Source organism: Sapajus apella, unplaced genomic scaffold (genome assembly GCF_009761245.1).
Source record: "Sapajus apella isolate SASKATOON/1434 unplaced genomic scaffold, GSC_monkey_1.0 scaffold32, whole genome shotgun sequence".
Lineage (NCBI taxonomy): Eukaryota > Metazoa > Chordata > Mammalia > Primates > Cebidae > Sapajus > Sapajus apella.
Window position 1 is genome coordinate 12,680,758 of NW_022436972.1, and position 22,723 is coordinate 12,703,480.

The following is a 22,723-nucleotide window of genomic DNA, read 5'->3' on the forward strand; positions in this document are numbered from 1 at the left end:
TGTAAATTTGTTGAAGTTATTTGTAGATTCTGGATATTAGCCCTTTGTCAGATGGATAGATTGCAAAAATTTTCTTCCATTTTGTAGGTTGCCTGTTCACACTGATGATGGTTTCTTTTGCTGTGCAGAAGCTCTTTAGTTTAGTTAGATCCCATTTGTCAATTTTGGCTTTTGTCATTGCTTTTGGTGTTTTAGTCATGAGGTCTTTGCCCATGCCTATGTCCTGAATGGTATTGCCTAGGTTTTCTTCTAGGGTTTTTATGGTGTGAGTCCTTACATTTAAGTCTTTAATCCATTTTGAGTTAATTTTGTATAAGGTGTAAGGAAGAGATCCAGTTTCAACTTTCTGCATATGGCTAGCCAGTTTTCCCAACACCATTTATTAAATAGGAAATCCTTTCTCCATTGCTTGTTTTTGTCAGGTTTGTCAAGGATCAGATGCTTGTAGATGTGTGGCATTATTTCTGAGGCCTCTGTTTTATTGCATTGGTCTATATATCTGTTTTGGTACCAGTACCATGCTGTTTTAGTTACTATAGCTCTGTAGTATAGTTTGAGATATGATGCCTCCAGCTTCATTCATTTTGCTTAGGATTATCTTGGCTAGGTAGGCTTCTTTTTGCTTCCATATGAAATTTAAAGTAGTTTTTTCCAATTCTGTGAAGAAAGTCACTGGAAGCTTGATGGGGATAGCATTGAATCTATAAATTACTTTGGGCAGTATAGCCATTTTCATGATATTGATTTTTCCTATCCATGAGCATGGAATGTTTTTCCATTTGTTTGTGTCGTCACTTATTTCCTTGAGTAGTGGTTTGTAGTTCTCCTTGAAGAGGTCCTTCACATCCCTTTTAAGTTGTATTTCTACATATTTTATTCCCTTTGTAGCAATTGTTAATGGGAGCTAACTTTTGATATATCAATATTTTTAATATATAAATGTTTCAAGTTGGTCACTATTAGCATCATTAAATTATTTGCCATTTTCCATCTATATAACAGAATAAAATTTTTATTTATGGGAGATCCATGCCATACATAATCTGTGGCTCCTCATACACTTATGGTATTTCTATTCCAGTTTATAAGTCAACAGGACCAAGGTCTTCTCTAGCTCATAATTTCCTGACTCAGTAAAAATTTTTCATGATCTGTTACTTTCTCAATTTGTTACATTCAAAATCATGACATAATCAGACTTGCAAAATTACAACTGTACCAAAGAACAAATAAAGATGTGTCACAATGTCTGTGCCCCACCATCAGAGGACAGGTGTAGGTTCTAAGTTCCTCACCACCTTTGAATGCAAATCAATGAGACTTTTAGAACCTTAGAATCAAATCAATGAGACTTTAGAATCTTAGAGCCTATGACTTAGACTCATAGATTCTAAGTTCCTCACCATCTTTGAATGCAAATCAATGAGACTTTTCACCACCTGATAACCAGAACATTACCATTTTGACAGTTTAAATGGCATTGATCAGTGTCTTTGAATCAGGTACAAGTTTGAAGAGTTTATGGTTATTGAAGAGTTGGAGAATTAAAGAGCTCAACTTATTCAGTGGAAACATCCCATGATATCCTATTAAGCACTTCATTAAATTTCAGAATTCATTATTCCTATTTTAAAAAACAATGGTAAAAGAGGGTCAATAAGTAAGTGTTCTGAAGTTGTGTAGAGGGCTTCTCATACAGAGACTAAACTGTTGGACTGACAGCTCTTCGTCCTTTGAGTGGCAGTAATGATAATATTAACTATTTGCCAAAATTTTAAAGCACTGTTTATGAGCCTTAACTCCTCGAAACCTTACAATAGCCATAGATTGTGACATAGCATGGGTTGTCTTTCCTTCTCTGACTGATCTGTGGGAGTTTATATTTCAGGATTAGAGTCCTTTGAGAGATGGATGTATTCCAAATAGCTCCCTCCAGTTTATACCTTGTCTACCCATTGGCTTAGTGCATCCATTATCTTAATGTTCTTAAACAAACAGAAGTTTTGAATGTGAATAAAGTCTGATTTTCCTATATGTTATGATTAATGCTTTTTTGTGTTCTATTTAGGAAATGCTTGTGTCCCCCAAATTAATGAGGATGTTCTTCTATATTGTTTTCTAAACGCTTGATTGATTTAACTCATTATAACCCATGTTGAATTAAATTTTACATATGGTGTGAGGTGGTGTCAGTATTTCTTTCTTTCTATATGGACATCTGGTTGATTCAGCACCTTTTATTAAAGATATTATATTACAATAAAGCATTAGTAATAAATCAGGCACTTGTATATACAAGTATGGATGCTTCTCTCTGTTATGCTCGTCTATTTATCTATCCTTAAGCCAATATCATAGTTGTTAATTTAGAGAAGATAATAAAGTATATGATTTGTAGCAGGTAGATTTATAGTAACTCTTGATTCTGAAGTTTGTTTTATTTTTAAAAATATTGCATTGGCTATTCTGGGTTCCTTGTTTTTCTATGAAAATTTGAGAATGAGCTTGTCAATTGCTACAAAAGAGCTTGTTGGAATTTTCATTGACATTGCATTAAATCCATAAATCAATTTGAGAAGAATAGACACCTTAGCAATATTGAGACTTTCCATCACTGATTATAGCATATATTCCCTACATTCATTACTATTTTATTGATTTTTTTCTCAGTAATATTTTGTAGTTTTCTGTATCTTGTATACCTTACACATCTTTAGTCAGATTTAGTCTAGATATCTGATATATTTCTGATGCCACATGCACTGAATATTTAGTTTCTCTTTCATTACTTATTTTACCATTCCTATGTTATAAAACATTCAACTTGTTTCAGAACTTTTATTTTCTGATTAATGTTATGATGAACATGTTATAGTTGTGGAGCTGCAAAGTTAGAGTCCCTGGGGAACCTCTTACTAAAACTTACCCTCTTACTAAAACTTGGGACTGCTGCTAAAAGCAAGCGATGGAAGGTATGAATATATATTTCAAGGGAGGATAAGACTCAGGATTGAATCTTATGGAGACATCTGGGCTTATCTTTCCCCTGGGATATTTATTTTCATTCCATAAAATAAAAGTAAGAACCCAGGATCCTTACCAAAGAAACTCTCAGGAGAGGTGAAATGGCTGCATCTCCTATAATAACAATTAGGATTATTTTTATTCATGGTTCCTCACTTATAATACCCTTTATGTATAGGATGCATTTGGCTCTCATTTTGTCACACTAGATGTAAGAATTGAGCCATAAGGGAACCCTATAATTATATGTAGTAAGTAAATAATAATATTCTTAGCTCCAGAAAACCTCATTTGTGCATTCAGGTTAATATTAATGAATATGGATATTAAAAACTTAGTAATAGCGTTTTTTTGGTTTGTTTATTTAGATGGAGTCTCACCCTGTCACCCAGGCTGGAGTGCAATGGTGCTGTCTTGCTCGGCTCACTGCAGCCTCTGACTCCCGGGTTCAAGCAATGCAGCCTCTGACTCCCGGGTTCAAGCAGTGCAGCCTCTGACTCCTGGGTTCAAGCAATTCTCCTGCCTCAGCGTCCTGAGTAGCTGGGATTACAGGTGCCCACCACCATGCCCAGCTAATTTTTATGTATCTTTAGTAGAGATGAGATTTCATCATGTTGGCCAGGCTGCTTTTGGACTCCCGACCTCGTGATCCACCTGCCTTGGCCTCCCAAAGTGCTGGGATTACAGGCATGAGCCACTGCGCCTGCCCAGAATAGGGTTTTTTCATGAGGATAAAGTATTTGTATGGTTTTGATTGTCACGGTGTATTTCCTGACATCCCTTAGCATGAGTAGGAATTCAGTAAATATAAGTTACATGAGGTATTAGTTATCTATTTCTGTGAACCAGTTATCCCGAAATGTAGCATATGAAAACATAAACATTTATGATCTCATTGTTTCTATGGGCCAGGAATCTAGGGACATATTTGCTGGGTGGTTCTGGCTCAGGTTGTCTTATGAAGCCCCAGGGTTTCTGGGGGCTGAAGTTAGCTGAGGATTGACTGGGGCTGGACGAAGTGCTTCCATATTCACTTATGTGGCCATTGACCAAGGCTTCAGTGGGCCTCTCCATAAAGTTATTTGTGACGAGGCAACTGGCTTTCCCAAGAGAAAGTTATGAGAGGGAGAAAGAGAGCACACTGTTTTGATTTAATCTCCAAATTATATGCATACTACTATTTCTGCTTTATTCTTTTTGATTAAAAGCCTGCCACTAAGTCCAGCCCACATTCAATAGGAGGAGATTCCACGATTACACAAAACATGATTACTGGGAAGCAGGGATCCCTGGGGCTTTTTCAGAGGCTGACTACTACACATCAATAAATAGGGTACAAGATGTAATATTATTTACGCATTTGACTAATTATGTACCTCATGCTTCAGCTCTGAACTCTGGAATGAGTAGAGTTTGCATAGGCATGGAAAAGAACAAAAAGGTTCCCACTAGAAGAAACACTGTACAAAATAACAGAACATAAAAGGGCGTGTTCTCTGCAGGGAACTGTAAGTAGATCTCTGATGGAACACAGGATATTGAATAGCACTCCACCATCAGAGGATGTGTATAGTCTGAGCCTCATAGATTCTAAGCCCCTCACCACCTTTGAATGCAAATCAATGAGACTTTTCATTGCCTGGTGGCCAGAACATTACCACTTCGGCAGTATAAATAGCATTGACCAATGTATTCGAATCAGTTACAAGTTTGAAGATACTCTGGTTATTAAAGGGTTAGAGAACTAAAGAGCCCAACTTAGTCAAAACATCCCATGACACCCTAGGAAGCACAGCATTAAATCTCAGAATTCATTGTTACAGTTTTAAAAGACAACAGTAAAAGGATGTCAATAAATGAGTGTTCAGAAGTTGCGCAGAGTGCTTCCCACACAGACTAAACTATTGTGCTGACAGCCCAGGTATTTGCCTGCCTCTGCCCATGGCATCTAACCCATGACATCTAACCTCTGCGCATGACATCTAACACAAGGAAATGCACCTCAAGGGGCGTTTTTCTCAATGCTGATTCCCTCTTCCTGCTGGTTTTTCAATTCCGTTACCCTAATGCCTTTGCTTTTGTTCTCAATCCTATATTCTAAACTATCAATTTCTGTTGTGAGGTCTTTTGGATGCTAAAACACATTTAATAAATCTACAGTTCCTGCCTATCATGCTTGGCTTTTCCTGTCTCAAATTCCTTCTAGCCAAAATTGTAGTCCTGATTTAGGCAGCTTTCTCTGTTTAGGTCCCCAGGAGTTGGAGGTAGAACTAATCTTTCTTTCTCCATGGGAATCCAGGAACTCTGCAGAGGATAACAATGGCTTCCATGGTATGTGTAAAGTGTATGTGTGTGTGTGTGTGTGTGTGTGTGTGTGCACGCGTGTGTGTGCGTGTGCATCTTGCATGAGTATACAAGCATGACTTTCTACTTTTCGTGGATATCATCTACCCAGTTTACGTCTTCAGTACCCCTTGGGAATCACTCAACAATTTAAGTGTCAAAGGCAATGTCACCAAAAACTTTATTTACTGTCACAACTCTGGCAGCTCCATTCTTGAATGATGAACCTTTGCAAAGGCACTCTCAGAATTTTTCAAAGAGAAAAGAGAAATGGAAAAGACTCAGCTGTGCCTGCATAGAGGACTGTAAAGTCCAGGGCTAGACCGTCACATTGACTAGTGTCTACTTTGTGCTGGGCATTGTGCTAGGTGCATGGGGAAAGTAACGACGTCGTCCCTCAAGGAAAGTAAAGTCCAGGAGAAGACTAGACATCAATGAAATAATCACACATACAAACGCGGAAAGTCAGGTAGCCACAAATCTTACAAACACAAAATGCCCTTGTAGGAATGCAGAACTCTGCACATTACTGGAGCCTCTCAAAATACATGAAAACCATGTGTGTGTGTTCATGTAAACAGGTGTGAGCATATGTGCTCATATGAAGTTGTACTGGGCCAGGAATCAGAATAAAAACATGAATAATTCAAAGGTTGTCTAAGAGACAAGAAATTGGGGCCTGCTTCATTTTTCTGTCACTTCTTTGAGTACTCCTCCGTGGCGTGAATAGAAATGCTGGAACCAGAAGCTAATTCAGAATTTCTTTGCTTGGGCTTGGCATGGGCTTGTAACAAAAGTGAAATTAGGAGTAGAGGACATAGAATTAAGTTTGCTCCTCATCAATCTGAACTTCCCAGTGCACAGGCAATAATAAAGTAATGGTGAAGGAAGTTTATAATAAAATTACTTCTCAAAACAGGTATGTTTGCTAAATCACATGCCATTGACTCAGTTTTGCTGAATTCAATTAAGGCATGTGCTGAATGCAAGGCCCTGTTTTAAACATTCCTATGAGCAAATGCTGAGGTTTACAATCATTCTCTGCCCTAAAGGAGCAATGATTTGAAACAGAACTGGCATCAGAACAAATTACTGTAAAGAACAATTCACCCCACCAGTTAGTTTTAATAAATGTGTTTATCAAGTTTTTAATGGGGCCAAGTGGAAAGGCAGTGCCTTATGTGCAGCCTCCTGACATAATGGAGAATATAATTTCATAATGAGTTAATAATAAATATGTATGGGCTAAGCAAGAGCACAGTTCATTTTAAAGACTCATTAAATAGAAGATTTGACTGTGTCTCTGAAATGAAAGTGTGCATACACTGTTTCAAAATCAAGTGGAGAGGAAAGCCTGGGATTGCATTGCTTGATCAACTCTTCCTGGAAAAGGCACAGAATTTGAAACACTTGTTTTGTCACTATGCTTTACTCTTTAGAGAGTGATACAATTATTAATTTTCTATTTTTTTAACTAAACAGAAACTTCTGTTTACGACAGAGTACATGGAAATGTTCCAGACACTGATTTCTGCATAAGTATACGTGGCTGTCTCTAGGGCAAGAAGATTGGGGATATCACCAGGGGCTCGATGTTCGTTGTGAAGAAGCCTCAAGGCATTGTGCCTTATGATTTAAATCCTACAAATAACATATTTCACAAATTATAATTTTGAAAATTAAGTGTACACGTTTCTGTTCAAACATACATTACCTTAGTCGTTCTAAGCTCATACCTTCATACCATTGTGCCTATGTGTACTTGCAGATTTGAAACCAAGTAGTATTTCAAGGATACAAACTAATCACCAGCTGCATCTGGAGGGCTTCTGTTGCAGGGAGGGCTTCCTGGGAACTTAGTGAGCATGATGCTTCTTAGGGAGTGCTGGGTGGGGAAAGAGGCAGGGAGGGAGAAGGGAGCTGCAATGCAGACCAAATGAGCTTCAGATGACCTCACTGGAAGCTCTGAAGGTCAAATAGCTCATCAGCTATTTCTGAGTTGCGTCAAAGCCTTGGTTAGTCATTGGATGCAGACTACCTGAAAAAGGGATTTGACCTTGGGTGAGGGAGTTGTCTGCAGCCAACTGAGGCAATCCCAGAAAAGCCTAACAGTGGAAACCTGTCAGCTGACAGCACGCCCAACAGGTGGGGAACAAGTCCTTGAACTGGGATCTAGGCCATGTATCACAGTGTCCACGAAAGACCAGAGGCAGATCCAGCTAAGCAGCAATGATCCCCCGAAGCTTTTCTCATGATTTAGCAGATCAGATCCCAGTACTGCTTACTGGTAATGCCATATCCAAAACAGGCGTCTCTCAAGCAAGGCCTCTTCTTCTTGTCTATTGAGAAACAACATGCAATCTTGGAAAACTTCAAACACAAACCCAATTCAGGGGAGCACCATAAAACCAGCAAACCTGCGGCAAGCATGACGTAACTACAGTGTGGTACATGGCACGGCTCATGCATTGAGATCAAAACACAGATTTATTTTTGTCACTCCCTAACCCTGCCCAGTCTCCTCATAGCTCCAGAAAAAGTTCTGCATTATACCACATGGTCTCTTCCCTCCTCCCAAGGGTCTGTCCCCTGACCAGGCCGTGCTCTCTCACACTCAAGGGTGCAGTGAGTCTCGGTCCACACTCAGCTTTCATTTTCTCAGGCAAGAATTGGGCCTTAATCTTCTGAGGTTGCTACTGAGGACATGTTTCAAAGCTCTCCAAGTGCCTTTCCTAAAACTCTCCCCGCTAGGCTTGGAGCCGAACCGGAGCACCCATTGCACAGCACAGCAAGGCGTTTGCTTTCTTCAAAGAAGTCTCCACCAGTCTCCTCTGAAAGTTCTCCCTGGGACTTACGTTCTCTGGTCTGGCTGAGGCAGCCAAGAGTTGAGTTGGAGAAAGGGGTCTTAAAACCATTTGCTTCGGGTATGTGAATATATGTGGTGGAGGCCTGTATTCTGACTTTGATATCTTGATATCCATCCCGTGATGCCTTGGTATCTTATGAAACAGGCAGGGGCCCCAGTAATACCTCCTTCTACTTTATAATGGGCAGAGTTGCCGGTGGAATCTGGTGGTCAATGAAGAGCTGCCGGATAAGCTGACAGCCGGTGTGCAGATCCAACTACTACATATGGAGTTCCTCCATTGCAATCTCCTTTCCAAGTGCATGGAGTTCTCGGTTTCCATGCCTGCCAAGTAACTTCTAAAAAATAATTCAGGCCGGGCGCAGTGGCTCACGCCTGTAATCGTAGCACTTTAGGAGGCCGAGGCGAGTGGATCATGAGGTCAAGAGATGGAGATCATCCTGGCCAACGTGGTAAAACACCATCTCTAGTAAAAATACAAAAAGTAGCTGGGCGTGACGGCGTATGCCTGTAGTTCCAGCTACTTGGGAGGCTGAGGCAGGAGAATAGCTTGAACCCGGGAGGCAGAAAGGTTGCAGTGAGCTGAGATCATGCCACTGCACTCCAGCCTGGCAACAGAGTGAGACTTTGTCTCGAAATAAAATAAATCAATTAAATTAACATAAATAATAAGATAAATTAATTGAATTTTTCAAAAAAGAAAAGTGTGTTATTTTAGAAGTAAAGATTCTTTGAGCTCAAAGGTACTTTATAGAATACCTAATTACACATCTTTATTTTATAAATGAGGAAATTGTTTTCCCAAGAGGTTTTCAAATAGTCACTCTTTATTCAAAATATCATTTAGTGTGTACTCTTTGCCAAGTGTGATATTGTGATATGAGAAGAAATATTTCACATACAAGTCAGGTCATGCAATATTTTTCTTTCTCTGTCTGCCTTATTTTATTTAGCATAAAGTCCTCCAGATCCATCCATGCTGTGCAAATGAAAGGCTCTCTTTCTTTTTAAGAGCTGTATAATATTAGATTGTAATATACATGACATTTTCTTTATTCATTCCTCTATCAATGGACAGTTAGGTTCTTGCCACATTTTGGCTATTGTGAATAACACTGTAATGAACATAGGAGTGCAGGTATCTTTACAAGGTGGTGATTCTGTGTCCTTTATGCATTTATGCAGAAGAGAGATTGCTGGGCTTTTGTTAAATAGGTAGATTTTAGCTGTTCTTGCCATACACACCAAAGTAACTACAGGAGATAATATGTTAATCTGCTTCACTATAGTAACCACTTTACCATCTGTATGTATCCCATAACATCATGTTGTAGCCTTCAAATATATGAAATAAAATTAATTTTAAAAATGAAATGATAACAGGCAAAAATAAACATGTTTGTGTGTATTTTGGTTTCGGTCCTCAACATCTAGCCTGAACTCCTAAAACCCTTGTAATTTTCTAAGTGATAAGAGTGATAGGAATATCTTTTGTTATAATATTTGTTTTGTTTGGGTTTTTTTTTTTTTCTTTTTTGGCCTCTGGTTTCGGAAATAGCTTGGGGAGATAAAGGTGAAGGAATAATCTCTGTTGTTCATAACAAGCTCCTTTTGCCTATAATCCCAGCACTTTGGGAGGCTAGGGCAGGCAGATCATGAGGTCGGGAGTTTGAGACTAGCCTGACCAACATGATAAAACCCCATCTCTACTGAAAATACAAAAATTAACCAGGCATGGTGGCGCATGCGTGTAATCCCAGCTACTCGGGCAGTGGAGGCAGGAGAATGACCTGAACCCAAGCGATGGAGGTTGCAGTGAGCCAAGATTGCATCACTGCAGTTCAGTCTGGCCGACAGAGCAAGACTGTCTCAAAAAAAAAAAAAAAAGAAAGAAAGAAAAAGAAAAAGAAACAAGCTCCTTTCAACCACATCTAAGTTTATGTTCATCAGGGGACATTTGGAAAGCCCCTAAGCATGAGGCAGTGGGGACGGGGTGGTTGCCAGGGGAACCAACCATAATTAAAGGCTTGGAAATTTCAGTGACACCCCCTGAACTCTGGGGGGAGGGAAAGATGTTGAAGGCTGAGTTGATCACTAATGGCCAATGATTTAATCAATCATGCCTATGTGATAGATCCTCCATAAACATGCTAACCAAAGGGGTTCAGAGAACTTCAAGGTTGGTGAACTAGAATGCGTCTATTTGTGAAGAGGGAGAGAAGCTCCTGAGCTCGGGATCCTTTTGAGCCTCACCCTTTGTATCTCTTCATCTGGCTGTTCATTCGTGTCCTTTAACATTTTCTGTTTAATAAGTCAGTCATGGTATATAAAGTTACCTTGAATTCTGTGAATGATTCTAGCAAATTATCAAACATGGGGAGGAAGTGCTAGGAACCTCTGATTTGTAGCCATGTCAGATAGAAGTTTGTGGCAACCTGGGGACTCACTACTTGTGATTGGCATCTGAGGTGAGGGGCAGTCTTATGGCACTGAGCCCTTAACCTGTGGAGTCTGGGCTGACTCTGAGCAGTTAGTGTTAGAATTGAGTTAAACACCAGGACATCCAGTCAGGGTCACCAAGACTTGTGGAATTGGTTGGTGTGGGAATAAAACCAAACATTTGGTGTCAAAAGTTTAAGAAAGTATAGAAAAACAGTTTTTTCTTTTTACAAGTTATTACCAAAATGCTTGTGCTATATGACAGCATAGAAGGGATCCCCTGCTCTTCAAAGAATGTATTGTCTAGTGAAGACAACTGTTACATAAATAAGCTATCAGAAAATAAGTAATCAGAAAGTTCTTAACTGAATCTGTATAAGAATCTGGATTTCTTAGTTGGGTGCAGTGGCTCACACCTGTAATCCCAGCATTTTGGGAGGCCGAGGGGGGTGGATCACCTGAGGTCAGGAGTTTGAGACCAGCCTAGCCAATGTGGTGGAACTCTGTCTCTACCAAAAATATAAAAAAACTAGCTGAGTGTGGTGGCATGAACCTGTAATCCCAGCTATTTGGGAGGCCAAGGCAGGAAAATTGCTTGAACCCAGGAGGCGGAGGTTGCAGTGAGCCAAGATTATGCCACTACACTCCAGCCTGAGTGACACAGCAAGACTCCATCTCAGAAAAAAAAGGAAAGAACATGGATGTCTTATTAACCCAGGGACCTCCCGCAGTCAACTTGCTGGGATGACTGGGAGGCATTTTAGAATGCACTCTTTACTGGGTAAGGGCTTTGAAACTCTTTGAGGAGGTTGATTAATTACCTCCAGACCTGTAATTTTGATAATCCTGAGAAGTAAGCTCTGATTTTTTTCTTGCCCAAATTCCTACCTAAGGGATCTAGGGAGTCATGTCCTGCAAACCATAAATTCTCATCAGATGGGTTTTATTTGACTCTATATATCATGACTTACTTTTTAATCTGACTCTGGCATAACATTACGAGACAAGGAGAAATATTTAACCCCAAAATATATTTCCTTGACATTCCTTAAAATTGCTCTGCAAAGTCTCTTTCGGGAAAAATCTACATTCTATAGAGAATCCCATTCCCCTTTGTTTTCCTTCCTTCCCTTCTTCGCGGATCCAGGAGATAGGCAACCAAGAGCCAGGCACCCTTTTAGGTCTAATAAAAAACAGTTTACAATCTGTTCTCTCTCTCTCTCAGGACTGCTATATGGGAGATTCCTCTGCAAAGTAAAAGTTGGTCCCCACAATCCGTTATCTTAACCCGAACATTCCTTTCCATTGATCCCAGGTCTTCAGATAAACTCAACCAATTGTCAGCCAGAAAATGTTTAAATTTACCTAGAGCCTGGAAGCCCCTGCTGCTTTTAGTTGTCCCGCCTTTCTGAACCAAATCAATGTATTTCTGAAATGTATTTGATTGATGTCTCATGTTTTCCTAAAATATATAAAACCCAGCTGTACCCCGAGCACCTTGGGCACGTGTTCTCAGGACCTCCTGAGAGCTGTGTGATGGGCCATGGTCACTCATATTTGGTTCAGAATAAATCTCTTAAAATATTTTACAGAGTTTGACTCTTTCCATTGACAGTCTTAAGCTTCAAGATGTCAATTCTTGGGATTTGATTGAAATGTCCAATTAAGGAAAGCCACATTCATTTCAGGACTTAATTCTTAGCTGAATGCTGCCTTCCAGCAGACATCAAAGAGAAAACTCTTAAAACTCTATAATACTGAGAAAAGTACTACTATAGATAAAGTGGTGACCTCAGATTCTGAAAATATTTTCTATTTAAGATCCATTTTAAATTTCTTGGAAAATATGAATCAGCAGATTTCTGCATATTGCTATTATTTATCAAGGCATCTGGGGAGGACTTTGTTAAAATCTCTGCTTCCCTTTGTATTGTTAATATTAACTGAAACTCATTTTCAGTAAAGTGCCAGTCATGAATATGTGTTAGATGAATGCATATAAGTTAATGGAACTGTCTTCAAAATGCATTTTTTCAGTCATTCTCTGCGTTGGATATTGTATAAACCAGTATTTTCAGCTGATTGTACACAACATATACTGAGTTGATGAAATTGAGTGGTATTTGCTCTTTCTTTTTCACAAGGGACTTATTTCAGCTAGCCAGTGAGGGGAAAACTATATGTATCTATGCAAAACCACCCACATTTACCCTTTGAAACAAATTGTTTCAAGGACTCTGGCTCCATCTGAGAGTATATCCCTATATTTGGAACTATGCGCCTTGGAATGCATGACCTTCTGTCCCTGCTTTTCTGGGAGCCCTGATCTGAAGGGAATGGCTTAGTGCAAGAGCAAGCTCAGTGACGTGCGCTTGGGGGAAGAGAGGGGTCAGTAGAAACTTCTTGACAGTGACAACATCTTGAAATTTGAAAAACCGATTTAGAAGCACCAAAGTACCTGGCCTCCTCTCTTAGTGAAAGTGGATTGCCACAGATGATAATATTTAGTTATATTTTAGTTAAAATACTACCTATTTAATTATTAATAAAATAGTAAGAAACATGATTAAAATATGCTGGGCTGATAATATATTATTGCTTTATGTTTTATTAAGAATTTATAAAAATGGATGAATACGTCATCTCAAAGATATCAATTCCAGACACAAGAGGTTCTTTATTCACCTTTGGGTGATTCAATATTTAAAAATAGAAAGCTAAAGAAACCAAGAGGACAGAAGACTTTTATCACCCTCTAAATTTAGGGCTTTGAATGATAAGGACTTTATGTGTCACAAAACAATACAATTTCACCAACAGAGTGCTAACGTGAAATTACCACTTATTTGGGGTCACTGAGATAGCACTTTCATTTTCACTTTGTTTTATTTTATCTATTTGTTGCGAGCAAGCTTTGTCCTCCAAGGGAAATATAAAACCTGCCTTCACGCTGTGATGAGAACTGTGAATAGCCCTGCCTGGAAAAACTAATCTTATCCACAAAGTTTACTGGGCAGGCATCTGTATTATTACATTCACTATGGCTAGATAGAAAAGCTCCAGTCTAACATGTGTAAATACCATGTGACAATGGCCTTTGGGCCCTCCTCTCTCACTAACACCCTAGGAGAAATTATCCACCACAGTTAAGATGCTGATTTCTTGATGATGGAATGGGAATTTAAAGAAATATGAAAGCCAGTAGGAGGAAGCAGCCCCCAGATGAGAGAAATCTATTTCCATTAACATTTGCTAGGGCCAGGCTTTCAGGGAAGAAACTGAATTTTATTAGTTTCTCTGCTGATCAGTACCCATCATCAGCTGTAGCAGACAAAAGATGAAGATGGGCAAAAGAGAAAAAAAAAAAGGAACTTAAAAGATGCAAAGGCAAACCATCAATACTGAACTTTAAAGATGCTACAAACCAGAAATTGTGTGAGGAGCTTCTAAGAGCTGCAGTTTCCTCTCTGATTCTGTAAAGTAGAGCAGTCAGGAGAGATCAGAGTATTTTCTCATTTAAAAATGATGTAGCAGTTGCTAACCCTAAACTCTTGCTGGGAAGTTAATGATGCTCATTTGCCTCGGAACCAGACGAAGTGAGATTGAGACTCCAACAGGAGAACCCCACAGATCCCATGCTGCTCTAGGTAATATTACAATCCCTACATTCTCTAAAATTTTATTTTACATTTTAAACACAAATGCCATTGTACATCTTGTCTATTCAGAGCTCACTTTTTTTTTACTCCTTATCAAACAGCAGAGTTAATAGATTTTGCAAATCAACTGCATTACATGGCAAAAAGATTCCTCAAGTTAGAACCATAATTAGGCTTGGGTGAGTGCTATTGATTATCTTTGTAACCTTTTGTAATTCATGTAAACTCACTAAGTCACACATAATATGGTGAATACCCTTATCCACATTATGGATTTTTTTAAATGAACATTAAATTGGAGCAGAATACTTAATAAGCTAAATATGTTATAAAAGTTGGGTCCTCCCCAGCTACAATTTAGGCCTAGAATGAAAGGGGGTCATCAGTCATTGATTCTGTCCTAGAGTGTGGGACAACACTGGCAACATTATCAATGCATCCAAGTGTCCAAAAATAACAGAAATCCCCATTTTCAAAAGACTCCTTAGAATGAAAAACATCACATAGAATCACATCGGCATCGTTGAGGGGGAATTTTTCCTGCACATCCTCTTTGGAACAAATTGAATAATAAAAAGTAAGGCAGACGGGAAATCAAAACATCGTCTTTATAACTGGAAGTGAAATTGGGAGCTCATAGTTGAGTGAGAGAGCCCGATATATCTGCTAGCTGAACCCACAAATTAGAAACACTTATGCATCCAATTAAAAGAGCTCTAAGGTAGTTCTTTTGCCCTTTCACCCTTCCTGGGCAGAGCATAACCCAGGAAGGGCAGAGCAGAATGCCTGTTCTCTGCAAATGGCTTGCTTTCAAGGAAGGGCAAAATGGACTATGTATGCTTAGTGTAATATCCATAACTAACCAATACAACAAATCACCACACCGCTGCCAACTTGGGATGAAATGAGTAAATGACAGACAGAGGCCCGGAGTTAGCATACTGTCCCACAATCCAGGATAGGAGTCATTTAACTGTGTTCCCAGCATAGGAAAGAAACATCAAGAGTAGTTGAAAAAACTTCCCTCATAACAAGTCCCATTTTGATCTCTTGACTCCTTGGGCTTAACTCTCAATCCCCCATGGAGAAGGTACCAGCAATCTTCCAGGATATTTTTGTTCCCATCGTTAGGCCATTTTCTCAATAAAACCATTATTTCTCCAATAACAAGATTTATGGGCGTATGTCAGCAATAAAATTCAACAACATTGATACTTTAGTCTGCTAGGACTATCATAACAAAGTACTGCAGATTTTGTGGCTTACACAACAGAATTTTATTTTCTTACAATTCTGGAGGCCAGAGTTCAGAAATCAAAGTGTTAACAGGCTTGATTTCTTCTGTGGCTTCTCTTTGGCTTGCAAATGGCTGCCTGTTTGTGTCTTCATATGCCCTTCCCTCTATACTGTCTATTCTAATCTTCTCTTCTTATAAAAGAAAGCAGTCATATTGGATTGAGGCCACCCTAATGACCTCATTAACTTAATTATCTCTTTAAAGACCTTATCTCCAAATACAGTCCATTCTGAGGTCCTGGGAGTTAGGGCTTCTACAAATTAATGGGAAGGGGAGGGAAGGGTAGAGGTGGTATACAATTTCACCTGTAATGGCTGAAGTGCCTCCGGTTTTAATATAAACCCCTCTTTCGATCTCAAATGTCCAAGGATAATTTATTGTTAAATCCCATTGCAGGTTGAAGTCCAAAGACTTTGCAGTCCAAAATTAATTTATCTTGCCCTCTGAACTTAGAAGTGTAAAGTTCTTGTGGAATTAAAAGCTGAAAAGTATTCTCTAATTTCTTTTTATTATGATGATTTGTATAAATTTGAGGGGCACGTGTGCAGTTTTGTTACATCACATAGAGGTGAAGTCTGGGCTTTCAGGGTATCCATCACCGAAATAATGTACATTGTGCCCTTTCGGTAATTTCTCATCCCTCAGCTTGCTCTAACCCTCTCATCCTTCCAAGCCTCCAATGTCTATTATTTCACGCTGTATGTGCATGTGTGCACATTATTTAGCTCCCACTTACAGTGAGAACAGGTGGTATTTGACTTTCTAACTTTTTTCACCTGAGATAAGTGTTAGAAGCGGTGACTTCCTATGGGCCTACCGCAACCTCAATTCTTGTCTCCTCAGAAGGAATATGACTGAGGGGCATAAAGCAGAGTGAGAGACCCGGTCAGGTTTTAGGGCAGAAGGGATAGTTTATTAAAGAGCTTTAGGGCACAAATGAAACAAGGTACACATGGAAGAGGGCCAAGAGGACAACTGAGAGATCAGGTATGCAGTTTGATCTTTGACTTGCGGTTGTATGTGTTGGCATTCTTCCGGGGTCTAGGTTACTTCTCCCCTGATTTTTGCCTTGGGGTGGGCTTTCCACATGTGCAGTGGCCTGCTAGCTCTTGAGAGGAGCTGCATACGCAGTCCGTTTACTGGAGTTGTATGCATGCGCACTGGAGGTGGTCTTCCCTTACCAGTTGAATGTTTCTAGAAGGTCATATATTAAACTCCACTATTTTGTCTCTTCGTGAGCATGCTTGAGCCCACTTGCTCAACTCCTGAGATCTTGTTGGGAAGCTGCAAAGCACCAATTTCAGATGTTTTGATCTATTGTGAAAACTGCCTTTCCCTGGTGGTGGCTGCAACCTATTATTATTTTAGAGAATTAGCTATCACCTAACCATTACCTGATGGTCGCCTGACATTTCCAGGGGGCAACGGGAGTAGCTTCTCCTGCCCCGCCCATGTCTGCCTGACTACCTACTGTAACATTTCCCTTCTCAAGGGTGCAAGACCTTAATTCTCTGGGAAAATGGCTGAAGGCCAGTCTTCTGTACCTGCTTCCTGCTGACAGGGGCAGCAATGATTGTTCTGTGGGCCTTGGTCTCTTGTTGGCTGTCAGGGCAGGGTGGCTCCATGGGTTGGTGAAAGCAATATCCAGCCAGGTCCAGGGGAGATAGGGCAGGATTTCACCTCTGTAGCGTCCCGCTGATGGGCACTCTAGGGGTCACCTGTAAAAGGGTGACTCTTGAATATTGAGACGATGGTATTCCTCACTGAGGATCATGTGGAGCATTATGACCTGAAGGTGAGAGCAGACAAATCAGGTTATTAGATATAGAAGAATGTCAAAACAAAATAAGAAGGTAAGGATGGCTCTAAAAAATCCTGAGGCTGCTGACATGCCTAGGTAGTGGGTGGCTATGGTCATGCCTGCTGAGGCTTGGGTACATGGGCTTACTGGCCAATTCCAGTATATGCCTAGAATTAGAATACTGATCAAGATTTTTCCATTATCCACCCATCTTGTTTCTTCTGAGGCACAGTCAGAAATCACGGGTTGGGCCACAGGAATAATCAGTGTTAAATTCCAGACAAAAACTCAAAAACAACTGACGAAAGTGAGAGTAGAATCTAGTAAGAGGTGTAGCATTTTTCTCTCTCCAGTCCTCGTTTTTATTTTAAAAAATCATGATAAGATTGATTTTTTGCAAGATAATCTTTAGTCTTATTATATTTGGTTTGATTATTTGCATAAACCATAGCAAAAGTAATTATTAGCCATACAGGCTCCTTTTTAAGTTTGCTTTGATGGAATTTTGTTCCATAAGGAACCTGAGAGAAGACCTGCTTCCTGATGGATATATAGTGTTCTCTCCTTTGCCCACTCAGCTCTGACCACAGGGCCAACCTGCTGCTCCTCAAATATGCCCATGAGCACATGCAGTTCTCTGAGTGGAATGTTCATTCTCCACATATCCTCAGTCTCACTCTTTACTTCATCCAAGTCTCCCCTTCCTTCGATGTCACTCCCTCTGTGTTAAAATATATTAATAGAAATATTGAGGTATTGTAAGGGCAACAGACCAGGAGGCAACTTCCACTGAAAAGACAGTTTGTTATTCACAGTTGCCCAGAACAGGGGCATGATACACCATGGTGGACCTGGCAGGGAAACGCCAGAGCCAGGCAGGAGGCAGAGGGTTGTGGGGACAGCTGTGGGCAAGAGCCTCTATTACGGTGTCTAGGGGAAGGTAAGCAGGTTTAGGATGGGCTGGTTTAAATAATTTCAGTGGGGTTGTCTAAAGTTTCCTGGTGTCTGGCCTTGGGCTGATGAGAACAGATGGACACTGGACTAGAATATGACAACCTGATAAAGGAGGGGGTTGTGGGCTGGGCTCTGAATTCTTTGGTTTGGATTTGAAAAGCACACTCATGAGTTGTTTACCATGTCTAAGACTTGGCCATCCCTGAGCAAGGCAGTCCCTCCAGGGTAAGCCAGGCCCCGAGATCAAAGCATCAGAACAGAAAATAAAAGACACAGTTAAGGCAACCCTCAAAGAGGCATTCCCTTACACCCCAAGGAAGCACCCCGCTCCCCACCACCAGTCTCTATCCTCCGCTCCTTTATTTGACTTGATAGCACTTCATGGAATGTATCTGATAAATCTTTTCACCTGTCTTTCTTCAGTAGAATAACTCCATCAAAACTTATATTCCAATGTAAGTCAAAACCACAATGAGACGCTATCTCACACCAGTCAGAATGGCTATTATTAAAAAGTTAAAAAACAACAGATGCTGGTGAGTTTATTGAGAAAAGAGAAGTCTTGCACATTGTTGGTGGGAATGTAAATTAGTTCAGCCACTGTGGAAAGCAATTTAGAGATTTCTTAAAAAACTAAAAACAGAACTACTATTCAATGGAGCAATCCCATTACTGGGCATACACCCAAAGAAAATAAATCATTCTACACAAAAAGACATATGCACGCAAATATTTTTCACAACACTATTCACAATAGCAAAGATATGGAATCAATCTAGGTGCCTATCAATGACAGATTGAATAAAGAAAATGTAGGTATGTGTATACACCATGGAATACTACACAGTCATAATAAAGAATGAAGTCATGTCCTTTGCAGCAACATGGTTGCAGCTGGAGGTGGTGATCCTAAGTGAATTAACGCAGGAACAGAAAACCAAATACCACATGTTCTCACTTGTAAGTAGAAGCTAAACACTGGGTACTCGTGGGCACAAAGATGGGCACAAGAGATGCTGGGTACTACTACAGTGGAGAGAGAGAGAGAGGGGACAAGGGCTGAAAAACTACACCTATTGGGTACTATGCTCACTACTTGGCTGGGAAGATCATTCATACTCCAAACCTCAGCATCACACAATACACCCATGTAACAAACCTGTACATGTACCCACTGAATCTAAAATAAAAGTTGAAATTATAAAAAAAACTTTTATTTCATAAAGTTATTACTGTCTTCTCCATAAGAAGAGGACTTAGCTCTGTTCCCAGCCCACAGTACATACTCAGCAATACTTGTTAAATAAATGAATAATATATAAATGGGTACTTATAGCATTGGCTACAATTTTCCATAATAGTATCATATGTGAATTCTGTTTCCCAAAAAGTTACATGAAAGTAAAGATGATATACTCCAGAAAGATGCGTCTGATGATGCCAAAATGCGTTTAGTAATGACTGAGATTATTATAAAAATATGTGTAAAGGGTTCAAATAAATTTTTTCATGAAGTATAACAAAAAAGCAATATTTCTAAATTAAACAGCACTATGGCATATATTTTGAAACAGTCTCTGTACTTATGATACAGACACGAACTGCATAACAACATTTTGGTCAATGATACACTATGATATATATTTTGAAACAATCTCTGTACTTATAATACAGACACGAACTGCATAACAACATTTTGGTCAATGATATACTACATTCACTACGGTAGCCTCATAAGATAATAAAACTACATTTTTACTATATCCTTTCCATGTTTATTTCTATGTTTAGATATGTTTTGATACATAGATACCATTGTATTACAATTGCCTGCAGTATTCAGTACAGTAACATGCCATATAGTTTGTAGTCCAGAAGTGATAGACAGTATCACATGGCCTAGGTGTGTAGCAGGCTATACCATGTAGGTTTGTGTAAGTACTCTGTAATGTTTGCACAACAACAAAATCACCTAACGACACATTGCTCCAAATATGTCCCCATTGTTAAGTAATGCATGACTGTACATATTAGACATTATTTTATGTATTATTAACATGTGTACCACAAATGAACACATCAAACATTGTAAAAATGTGCATATTCAACTTGGTCAAAATATTATTCTTGGGGCCAGGCATGGTGGCTCACATCTGTATTCCCAGCACTTTGGGAGGCCGAGGCAGGCAGATCACAAGGTCAAGAGATCAAGACCATCCTGACCAACATAGTAAAATCCTGTCTCTACTGAAAACACAAAAATTAGCTGGGCATGTTGGCACATGCCTATAGTCCCAGCATCTCAGGAAGCTGAAGCAGAAGAATCTCTTGGACCAAGGAGGGTTCCAGTGAGCCAAGATCATGCCACTGCACTCCAGCCAGGTGACAGAGCAAGATTCCATCTCAAAAACAAACAAAATTATCCTTGGGAAAATTATCTTATCAGGATTAGTTTGTATTCAGGCATATAAAGTGTTCTTGGAATCTACTTAACTCTGGATTATATTAATGTCAAGGCATTGTTTTACAGACATTTTGCTGGAGAGTCATTAAAATGTCAAAAAGTGAAAAAAATTCTTTCCAGAGTAAATTAATGTCAGTCACGCAAACCTAACATGTATATAATCAATGCCGTATCTCCTTTTCTGTTTTTATCCCGGACGTAAAGAGATCAGTTCTTTGCAGAGCATCAGAAGCAGTAATCACTTGCAGAACAAACTGAAGCTGCTAAGTAAAGAATTACTTTCCCTTCAGTACAGCTATGCAAGTCATTAAGAATGACATCTTGGGTTTTTTTAATTAAGAAAAATTTTTTTAGAGAAGGGAGCTCTGTTTTGCCCATGCTAGAGTGCAGTGGCCATCATAGCACACTGCTGCCTCTAACTCCTGGTCTCAAGCCATCCTCCTGCCTCAGTCTCACCCTCAGCCTCAGCCTCACGGGTAGCTGGGACTGCAGGTGGGTGCCACCCAGCGTGGCTTAAAGGCTTTTTCCTAAAAGTCTGGAGGAAGACAGAAAATCTTAAAATTTGGAGGCTTGATGAAGCCTCAAAGAATGATAGTCCCTTGGTGAAAATGAGAAAAAAAGGAAGGTTTGGGAGATGGTGTGTCTGATAACTGGGGCAGATATTTTGAGTTTGAAGTGGTATGGGTCAACTAAAGGGCCCTGGAAAAAGGAGTGTGTCGAGCAAGACTGACGATTCTCAAACGTAAACGCACATTAGAAAAACCTGCAGAACTTATTTATTTTTTTTTTTCTGAGACAGAGTCTCGCTCTATTGCCAAACACCAGGCTGGAGTGCAGTGGCACAATCTCAGCTCACTGCAACCTCCACCTCCTGGGTTCAAGCAATTCTCTTGCCTCAGCCTCCCAAGTAGCTGGGACTACAGGCACGTGCCACCATGCCCAGCTAATTTTTGTATTTTTAGTAGAGATGGGGTTTCACCATGTTGGCCAGGATGGTCTCCATCTCTTGATCTCGTGATCCACCTGCCTCGGCCTCCTGATCCACCCATCTGGGACTCCCAAAGTGCTGGGATTACAGGCGTGCGCGCCGGCCAATCTGCAGAACTTTTATTGGAAGCAGCCTGTCTCCCTTCCCCAGGTGGGGAATTCAGTGGGTCTTGGGTGAGGCAAAGGCATTTTTTTTTTTTTTTTTTTTTTTTTGCTCCTCTGACATCCAGGAAGCAAAGGCATTTTTTAAGTATCCTGGCTTAGGGTTGCAAATCTCTTGGATAGATATAGAAGTTAGGTTCAGTCTGTTGAGGTAGAGTAATTATTCCCGGCTTAAGTCAATGTGGTCGGTTGAAAAGAAAAATGAGAGTGGGTCAGAGACCCGGGTTTACATTCCATTCTGCCACTTCCTGGGTGTTGGGATCTTTGAAAAGGAATTCAACCTTTCTGAGACTTCCTTCCCTTTCTGGTATTATATAGATAATAATATCTCTTGTAAGACTGATGTGAAAAGATGGAAGGCTGCTGGCTTATATTTGAATGTCCTCAAATATTTTTATTCTTTCTTTTTCATGTTCCTATATGGAAGTCTTGAAAAGGTGGTTATTTTTAAGTCATTTGGATAGTTACTGATTTGTACCATGTACTTCTTTTCTGTGAAATAAAAAAATTACTGTCTAATTATGATCTTCTGTGCTGACCATGTTGCACATTCTATTTACTGGTTGCCATGGGGGCAATGATAGCCATGGTACTATGTGGCAGATGGGATTCATTTAAACTTCAAAGACAGTACTTGCTTACATGCAACTGTGGAAAGTCTGCATTAACAATCCAGATGCACCACGGAGCTTACTTTCAATGTGCATGTGTAATGTATACTTGTATT